We start from the raw sequence: 10,300 nt of genomic DNA on the forward strand, positions 1-10,300 counted from the left end.
AATGGAATTTTGGTGGTGGGGATGATTGTAAATAGGAAACATGGATGCTCAGTTATTATTATTATTTTTTTTTCCTGTAGATTGAGGAATTCTTACTGAATGACTTTGGCCCTCCCTTCATCAGCTCTCTTCATGGCTAATTTTTGTTTTTGCTCAAGGATTGTGCTTAGTCTAGAGACATTATAGGAACTGACATGAGGGTCTTCTCATGATATGGGAAACCCATTTGGTCACATTCCAAATATGACATTTTTTTTAAAAGTATGATTTCCTCCCCAAATTTTGATTTAAGTTGGTTTTTGTTGTTGGGTTTTGTGTTGTGGGTTTTTTTTTTTTTCTTTTCCTCTCACAGCACAGAACATGAATTCTTGAATTTCAGCAGACTGGGATGACCTGTGGAATTATCTGTTTTGTCAGCAGTTTTCTGGTTTAAAATTGCTAAAGTGCTATACCTGGACTGCATGTGAAGGTGGATGCTCAGCATAAATCTGTTCTTGTGTGCATCAGAACAAATGAGGCATTTTTGGAATTATTAATTCTGGTGTATCAGGGAAGAATTGGGTGAATGAATGATCTTCCTTGTTCTGGTAGATTTGATCATGTTTGATTTCCCCCACCCACCCACCCTGGTATTTTTGAAGGAAAACAGTGTTAATCTCTAGTCTAAAGTAAGCTTAGTTAAAGTGGGAGGGATTTAGGCTAATGTACCTGGTAAATTTAGAGAGGGGATTTTGTGTGTTGAATTGTTTTGTGGACTCTCTTAGAAAGCATCATGTTAGGATATCAAGGGCAAAGACACTTAGTATTGCCAGCTTGGTTTTTAGAGTTATTTAATCAAATACATGCTTCTGATTTTTTATTTTATTTTATTTTTTTTTTTACTTCTGTGGTCATAAAAGTCTCAAACCTTGCCTGGCTACTTTCTCCTTGCTCTAAGCAATGAAGTTATCTTAATATAGAAATGCTTAATAGAAAGAGTGGTTTACTTTTCTCCTAAAGATATGTATTTAGGTTTCTTCTGGAATGTGATGTCTTAGTCCTCTTAAATGAAAACTGATCAGACATGACTGAAATCCAAGACTTGGCCAATATCCATGCTGAGAGATTTGAGGTGAATAGAAGCCACTTGTTAGTATAACCAGCTCTTGTGTCCCTGTGAGCCTTATATTGAATTCACTGGCATTACGTCAAGGCCAGCTCTATGCTGAGAGAGGCTGCAGGGATTGAATCCCAATGAAGAATGAATGTCAACTTTAAAAACTACCTGGTCATCCATGACCTTAAAAAGCTGCCATTATGGTCAAATGGCAACATGTTTGCACAGAACTGACAGATATTGGCAGATTTATTTAACCAAAGCTTTGAAATGTGATGAAGCCATCAGCATAAGCACTTGCTAGCTTGTTATAGAAATCAGTATTGCCTCTATTTAGAAGGCCTGGGGATCAGGGTAATGAGACACCAGATGAAGATGGGATCAGAATTGTGTCAAGTCATTAAATTTCCAGTTTGTTCTTGAAGTTCTTTCTGTTATATATGTATTTTTTTTCTCCCTCCTAATTTGTAGTAGTCTTCATCAAAGGTCTTTGCTATCATTGCAGGATGGCAATTTTACCATAATGGAACTTGTCATCTTGGTTGAATCTCTTCACCTGAATTTCTGTCAGCCCAGATATTTTTGATAGTAGGCATATGTTCTAGAACCAGTGGGGTAGAAAGACTGCCTGCAGCTCAGGACACCATTGCTCTAATCAAAGCTGCACTTTAAAACACAGTGCCTGGTCTAGTGATATTTTTTGTGAGCCTCAGAATAGACCAGGTGACTTGAAAGTTCAGGCGTGTGGGATCCAGCTGGACCTTGGCCTTTCATGCTTTTTACGAAGCTCCAGGATCCTCTGAAATTGTAGAGTCCAGTGGTTCCTTTTTTGTGTGTGTTGAACAACATGAAACTTGGCAGTGATAGAGGGCATTAAAGTGCAAGATCTAATACAAATTTAAGCAGTGTCTAATTTACTTCAGGACTCTGAATAGTTTTTGGAAGCTTTATAAACTTGCAGCCTGTTATCTCATCCTGCTGATTCAAATCAGACTGAAGAGTAGTGAGGTTAAAATGGTACCTTTCTCCCTTATTGGTGGAAGGGCATCTACTAAATTCCTGACCTTGTATCTCCATTTCTTCCTTAAATCTTGCTTTGACATCAAAACAATGTTCCTCACTCACAACTTCAACTTCAGGAAAAAAGTTCTCACCAACACCTTCATGTCTGAATTTCAATCGTTGACTGCACGTGGGATGTGACATCGCCCAACCTGAGAGAATCTGCTGGATATAGAGATTTGAGTAGTTATTGGTCCTGTTTATGGTACAAATACAGTTTGACATTCAAGATCTTCACCTTCCCCCACCCCTTTCCAAGTTTGATTTTTCTCTGGGGATTTGAGTCTCAGCAAGCTGCATATGAACCCAAGTTTTTGTGGTGGCACATTAATAATAAAATTTCTAAAGATCTCATTATGCTTGTCATTGAACTTCCCTGGTAGTGCTAACCCCTTCACTTATGCTAGGTTAAGGTTTTAAATTGGTACTCTTTTGTTAACTTTGGAGAAATGGTACCACTGAAAGCAACTTCCTTTAAGATAATTCCTTTCTAGGTAACTTTCTGGTACTGGTCAGGCACCCTCTTCTAGAAAATAAATTACAGTTATCTGATAGTTAAAAAAGAAACCCTTATTCTCACTGGAGATGTTTCTCCCTGGGTATCGAAGGGTTTTGTACTAGGGAGAATCCTTTGAGTGGATTCTTTAAATTGAGAGAACTTCAAGTTTCCAAGATTAGAATCATATCTTTAATCTGGCAGAGTCCAAAATGTCACAGCTGCCATTGGAACATATTCCAATCCAACCAATTAAGTTCAGAGGACCAAGGGAGGTGAGTAGGAGGAAGTATTAAGACAAGAAAACAAAATCAAAACCCATCAACTTTTCAGGATTATTTGTGAAGATCTGGAAGGCAAGGATCAGGAAAGAAAAAGGGCTATTTTGTGGGTTCAAGTGCCTAAATCTTGTTTACCTATCACTTTTTTTAAAAAAATAGTTGCACAAGTGTAAGCTGAGGAAAGTGTTTGGAGTTTTGCCTGGACTAGTGAGAGTTGGTGTAAATCTTCATGTTTGCATGGGAAGGTGAGAAGACCATTCACTAAAGAGGAAGTAGTTGAAATAAAGGGCTATTTGGGCTTTTAAATTTTTTTTAATATTCAAGTTATCTTTTTAAAAATGAGTAAAAGTCTACTTAATTTTCTAAAACAGCTATTGCTTTCCAAAAATAGTAGATGAAAAGTCAGATACCCTTTAGACTAAATTGGAAACTTTCTCATAATTTCTATATTTATGAATATTAATTTCTTGGCAGTATCTATGGTGTATGGGGATTCCTCTTTGTTAATGGTCACTAACCTTCCTGATGCCAGTGAAATCACTTGTCAATGCAAAATGTGTTAGAACTTGATGAAATTAAGCTTTTTGAGTTTGAGAAATAAAGTGTATTTAAAAAATACCAACTTGTCAGGTATGCTCATTTCCTTTCTCCTCAAGGGTTATTCTAGATTATAGGAAACATTGGATTGTGGTGAACCGCTGTCATTTCAACAGGGAATAATTCCATGAAACACCATTCTTTGGGTTGAAGTTGTGAAGATATGTATGTGTAGTTACTTTGTGTTGTTGTTAGGTGTCGAGTCGAGAATGACTTCAAACAACCCAATGAACAACAGATCTGAACCATGTCCTATCCTGTGCCACCCTCATCAACTTTGACATGCTTGAACCCATTGCTGCAGTCGCTGTGTCAATCTGTCTGGTTAAAGAGTCTTTTCTCTTGCCAACACTCCACCTTTCCAAACATCATGCCCCTCTTCAAGGAATAGCCTCTTCTAGCAACATGCCCAAAGTGTGTGAAATGAAGCTGCATTATCTTTGCCTCCAAGAAGCACTCTGGATGCGCCTTCTCCAAGACACATCTGTCTGTTCTTTTGGCAGTCAATAGGACATTCAGCAGTCTTCCCCAGTTACATTGAGAGGCCATAATTCTCCAAAGATTTGGAGTCATGACTAATTTAAACTGAACTATTCTTGATCACAATCTATTGGCCAAGAAGGGGTTATACTCTACTTGATCTGTCTTGTCATCTTGGTTCATACTTAAGGCCAGCTCTCTTGAACTTGACTGCAGAGACATTTTAAAAAAAGGAACCAAAATAACTAACCACATTATATACAATGACTATCATAGCTCATTTATATTTATGAAGATTAATGTGTACTAGTGAAACTTGAGTAGTTGATATTTGAAAGGTATACAGTAGACCTTGCACAGTGACCAACTTTCTTCTTGATACCTTTGCAATAATCCTGCCTACCCCTAGCCTATTGACTTGATTCTCCCACTACCTACTCTTTTGGTTGTCTGAAAAAAAGCCAAAGGTACATATTGCTATTCATCATAAAAGCCTTTCTAAGTTCTCTGACTCAGCCCAACCTTTTCCATGACATGTCTGAGTGCTGAATTTCTTAAACTTGTATGCTGTCTTTGATAATTATTGTCAAGAGACATACGTTTTTCACGGTGTAAAATCAGCCCATTACCTTCAGCCTCTGCTCCTCCAACTTTTCAATCTGAGGATGAGTGCTCTTTGGCGTCAGTAAGTGAAGTCCTTTCCAATCACTTCCTGGTAGCTTTTATTCTCTGAAGACTGACAGCTCACACCGTTTTCCCTTTTCTCATCCTGACGTGTGTGTGTGTGTGTGTGTGTGTGTGTGTGTGTGTGTGTGTGTTAGTGTTACTAATTTTTTCCCATCCTGACATTGTTAATGTTCTTGTCAGTGACCTCTTTACAGTTAACTATTCTAACCACCCCCTTACATTAGCTAGACTTAGTCTTAATCTTGAGCTGGTTATGAATGTTGGAGTGAGTTTCTTCTCCCTTCCACTACAAGAATTTGGATCAATTGAGGAACAGTTTCATGGGCTTAGGCCTGTGAGTTTTTTCCAGGATCTATTTCCTCATATATAATGTATAGATTTTCTGAAGTGTTCCTAGACTATAGTTTCTTTTTTTTAAAGGAAAGTTTATAGAGACTTTGCATTTCCATTCATTCATTGTTGCACTTTTCTCCCTGCTCATACATTCCCCCCCCAATTTACTCTTCTCTTTGAAAAGTAAAAGAAAAATTCTTTCCTTGTTATGCAATCCCACCCCCAAAGTCCACTCCACTATGCTGCCTTCATTCTGAACTCCTATCATGACAGTAATACCTAATCATATGTCCCTTTTAAACAGTTCTCTCCCTCATCTGTTTCAATGCAGTGTACATTATTTATCCCTTTCCTCTCAGTTTTCCCCCATCCCCTATGTCAGTCCTCTTTTATAACAATGACATTATGCAGTATTTGTCTTTTTGTGACTGAGTAATTTCACTCAGCATAATGGCCTCCAGGGTAGCCCATTTTGGATGATATTTCATGAGTTCCTTGTTTTTCAATGCAGCATAGTATTCTATTGTGTGGTTATACCACAGCTTCTCTATCCATTAATTTTTTGATGGGCAGGTTTCCAACTCTTTGTTTTGGGTTGTTTCCAACTCTTTGCTATTGTGAAAAAAGTTGAAATAAACATAGGTGTGCATATATCTGCTTGGGTGGCAGTTAGGGTCTCTTTGGGATATATTCCCAGTAGTGGAATTACTGGGTCAAATGGTATATCTATTTGCAACTTTTTGAGAAAGTGCCTCACTGCCTTCCATAGTGGTTGCACCATTTTACACTCCCACCAATAGTGAATAAAGGTTCCTGGTTCTCCACAACCTCGCCTGCATTTGTTGTTTGCTGTTCTGCAGACTCCAGTTTCTTGGCATAACCTTTTGCTTTTTCCCAAGCTAGAACCTCCCACCTTACCACTTGTGTCCATCTTTCTTGACTCTTTCAAGGGCTCTTCTTAAAATAGATTTATCTATGTCTCTTTCATATATCAAGACTTGCTTAAGGCCTTCTTGTAGAGAGGCAGATATCAGATTCAACATGATGTTTGGAGTTATTATTTCTAGCCTACTGGGTAAGAGGTGAACTGCCAACCCAAAGGCAGGCAATTCAAAACCACCTGGTGCTCCATGGCACAAAGATGAGTAATCTCATAAAATATACGGTCTCTGAATGACAAGAAGACCTAGGCTACCTTTCTATTAAAATACCAATTTCTTCCAAACTGATTTGTTTCTAGCTCTAGGGCATGTGATTCTTTCTGTGCTCTTAAATGCCCAACAAAAATGTCACTGCTTCTCTTTATCTCTGGCTTCCCAGGCCCCTGACCTTGCCGCCGCCCCCTTCCTGTTGTTTTCATTTGTGTGTTCACTGTGCTGCGTCAGCATTTCACCCACCTTTTTCTCTTCAACTGTGAGCACCTGCATGTTTTCTTTCCCTCTGCCTCCCACATAACTGGCATAGAAATGATGCTTCAAATGTTGGACTTTGTATTTTCTTTCGTCTCTGGAGAACTTGGACTCTGCTCATTAACAGCTAGGGGCTCCATTCTCACTATTTACCTGGGTATGTTGTAATGATTCGCTTTGGTGCTAGGGAAATATTTTAGTCCCAGGCATTGTCCAGACTGATTGATACACAGAACAAATTATGTGGGAAGTGGTGCTGTGATGCAATGGATCATAAACTCTTGGCCTTCTGTTTACTGCTTGCTGCTTACAAAGACTGTTTACATCTTCCTAACTTCCCATCCACCACAGCTTCACCCATCTGGTGTTTTAACTTCCTTTGTGTTGCCTCCTGGTATTAATTCCTCAGCATGGAGAGGATGCTGATTATCACCAGTATCTCTGGGATTCTAGAAATTAATTTTTTTTAAAAACTTCTAGGAAACATACACAGTTGTAATTTGGCACTGACAGCTGGTAGAAGATGTTAAGAGCATTTACTGGACCAGAGAGGGTTTATAAGATAAGCCCTGGAAGAAACAGAATAATGGTACTACTATACTACCTTAGCTTGGTGTATTCTTTCTTCTTCTTTCAGCTTCTTGCACACTTTATACCACATGAAGTAGAAAGATCCCAAGTCAGGGATAGATCGAAGATTAGGGTGTAGTAAAATAGATAGCTTAGTGATATGTGTACCATTCTCTACCTCATCAGGCTGAAGGGGCTTTAGTAAAATCATAGGAATCCCTTTGTTCCAGTTAACAGTAGTAAAGCTGGAATTAGAGTACTTCCTGGCCCTATGGTCTCTCTGGTTCCTCAAGGCGTTGCTCTTCTGGGAGCGAATGTATATAGAATAATGTGCTGCCCCGGCCACAGCAAATTGGCCATATATGCCCATTTAGCCTCCTGTCTTTTTTAATTTTTGTTTTCATTGTTACACATTTTCTTACCCTCTTCTCTTCCCCTGCCCCTAGCTCTCCCTGCAATGCACCCTTTGCTCCAGATTGTTGTCATAGCCTCCTCTCTTGCTTGCCTATGTTATGCAGAATTCTGTTACCAAAAATCCAAGTGTGTGGGTAAAGGCTTGTTTATGTCTGGAGACTTGAGTCTCATTCCTTTGCTTGGGTCTTAGAGCGATTTGGTCTGTCTATTCTGGCCATGATTGGGTAATAGGACTCTATAGGTCTCTCAACCTTGGCAAGTCACTGCCTACATGCCTGTTAGTGTAGAAAGTGTCTTAAAGATTCTAGAAGAAAATATGAGATGCAAGAGTCACAGGCCTTCTCTTAAATACTTAACCTGGGAAGAAGTAGTGTGTGTGTGTATGTATGTATATATGAATGTGTGTATGTATGAATGTGTGTGTGTGTGTGTAAAGAGAAAGATGGAGACCGAAACTTGACAGTGACTTTGATAAGACTTTTCTCCTAAACCATTTCACCCATCTCCTTCACTCAGGCAATGTATAACAAACCTTTGCTAAAGGTATGGATCTTTGAAAATTAAAGCTGTGAGAAAATGGGATGACAATTCCCAAGAACACATTGTCTGTTAGTATGTGGTAGACAAGTAGCAATGTTCCCATTGCACAGGCCAGAAGCCAGAGGCTCCGCATTTCTGAGTTGCCCAAGAGTACAAGATGCGGGTTATAAGATAGGAGGCAGAGTGTATGCACAATGAGTGTATGCACAAACTGATCTCCTGACTCCAAGGCCCTGTTCTTTCCACTATTGAACTCTGTAAACCATAAATCAGCAGGCAAATGCTCACTGCTATGCCAGCCCCCCTCTGGAGGGCCCTCAGAGGTGTTGAGTTGCCTGGTAATAGATCCGCTTCTATTTCTACAGGGAAAGAATTTGTGGGACAGGCCAGCAGCTTTTCTCAGACAACCCTTCCTTTGTAACTCAGGTGTGGGGGGAACCTCCTGCAGGTCTGCTAACATGTTTGGGGACGAATCACCAAGTGCTAGGCCCCGTGCTTTATTGTCAGCTGCCCTCAAATGGATTTGAGGCCCTAGGCTAAACATCAACAGTTCATCTCCAAACAGCTTCTGAGGTAGGATATTTACACTTACAGAGGAGGAAACCGCAATGCTGTACAACTAGTGAGTGGCAGAGAGGCAGGGCCTATCTGTGAGGAGTTTGATTTGGAGACTCTAGCTTTCAGCTGCTTTCTTGTATACCATTTTGCCTTCACTTTGTATTTACAGAGTGGCAAGTAGAAGAGGCACCTGCATTGCTGCCTGAATCAAATGCTGATCCTATAGGACAGTCGAATGGAAACCCCAGAGGGTTTTCAAGGCTGTAAATCTTTGAGGGTAAACTGCCACATCTTTCTCCTATGAAGTTCAAACCACTGACTTTTCTATTAGCAACTGAGCACTTCATCACGGTGCCACCAGGAATCTTTGGAAGAGGAACAGGTAAATCCATAGTCTGCCTTTTATTCCAACTGGAGCCTTTGATGGGGAATGAACACACCTTCCAAGCCTGTTGTTGATAAATGGTGCTAAACAAAAGCCAATGAGACTGATTTAAAAAAACAAACAAAGAAAACCAAAAACAAAACAAAAAACCAAACTTGACTGTTAAGTAGTGTGTCTATACTAGGTTATGTTTGGCATCACATGTTAAATTGCAGTTGACATTGAAATAGCATGTTTAGTTTTCTTAAGCCAAAAGCTATATGTTTAAACTTCTTGCAGGTTGGAGAGGAGGGTGGGGTTCTCGGGAGGACTTTTGCAGAAGGACTTTAGCAGAGGAAACCAGCTCACCCACAGCTATGGAACAATGAAACCGAGAAGGGAGGGACTCCAAAAACTAATAGCAAAACCTGAAGCAGTTCCTGGAATCAAACACCTGCAGATTTTTTGCACTAAATATAGTGGAAGCCGGGCCATCTTATCCTTGAGTCAACACTACATGCTAGGCAGCTTTTTATGAAAAGGATCTTTACATTGGCTCGAGACTGACTCTAGCTGGGAGGAGCAGCATTTGGGCAGCTCTGAATGGCCTGTTGGCTCCTCTGCTGCTCCCTCCTATCTCAGGATCCTCTTCAAAATTTCACTCTGTAGTTTGTGGTTGTCAGTCATTGTGTTTCTCTTGCTCCATGATTTATTTGAGGAATTGGTTTCCTTAGCCGTTAGATGGTTTGGACGTGGATGGGAGGAGAGCCCTCTTTCTCTCAAGCTCAGGCAGCAGAGCCAGCTTTTAGTAGGCTTATTTTCCATCCTCCTCTAGATGTTACTGAAAGGAAAAGGATTCTTTGACTTTGCCTTTTGCAGCTTGGCTGTGGTTGAATTGAACACAGGCTCTATTTCAGGAAATGTTAAACCAGAGGCTTGTGGCTGCAGTGCTTGGCTCTGAGGCCTGATAGGTGATGCTTACAGCCTCTTGTGCAAGTGCCAATTCATGCCCAGCCCTGTTCATGGGAGCCAGGAGTAGAAGTCTCAGAAACGCAGAAGAGCAGCAACACAGAAGAATAGAGCTTTACAGCCAGAAGTTCAGACGCCACATTTTCCTCTGACTCCCTGTGGGATCTGGAAACCACTCCAAGCCCAGCTTTCTCTGTTGGTATAATGCTCTTAATGATGACACACACTTTGAGAGCTGGCTGAGAACAAGTGAAACAAGGTACTTCATAGAAAGCCTAAGCCTGTACCTGGTGCTCATAAATGGCATCTGTTATTTGATGTCTTCTGCCCTCCATGACACTACAATCTGCTTGGAAAGTGAAGTGAAATTTCTAAGTGGTATTTAAAATACCAACATATGTAGGAGTCCCTGGGTGATGTAAAGATGCAGGGCACTGTGTTCCA

The sequence above is a fragment of the Elephantulus edwardii genome, unplaced genomic scaffold, assembly GCF_000299155.1.
Source record: "Elephantulus edwardii isolate Elephantulus edwardi_28Jun2011 unplaced genomic scaffold, EleEdw1.0 scaffold00262, whole genome shotgun sequence".
Classification (NCBI taxonomy): domain Eukaryota; kingdom Metazoa; phylum Chordata; class Mammalia; order Macroscelidea; family Macroscelididae; genus Elephantulus; species Elephantulus edwardii.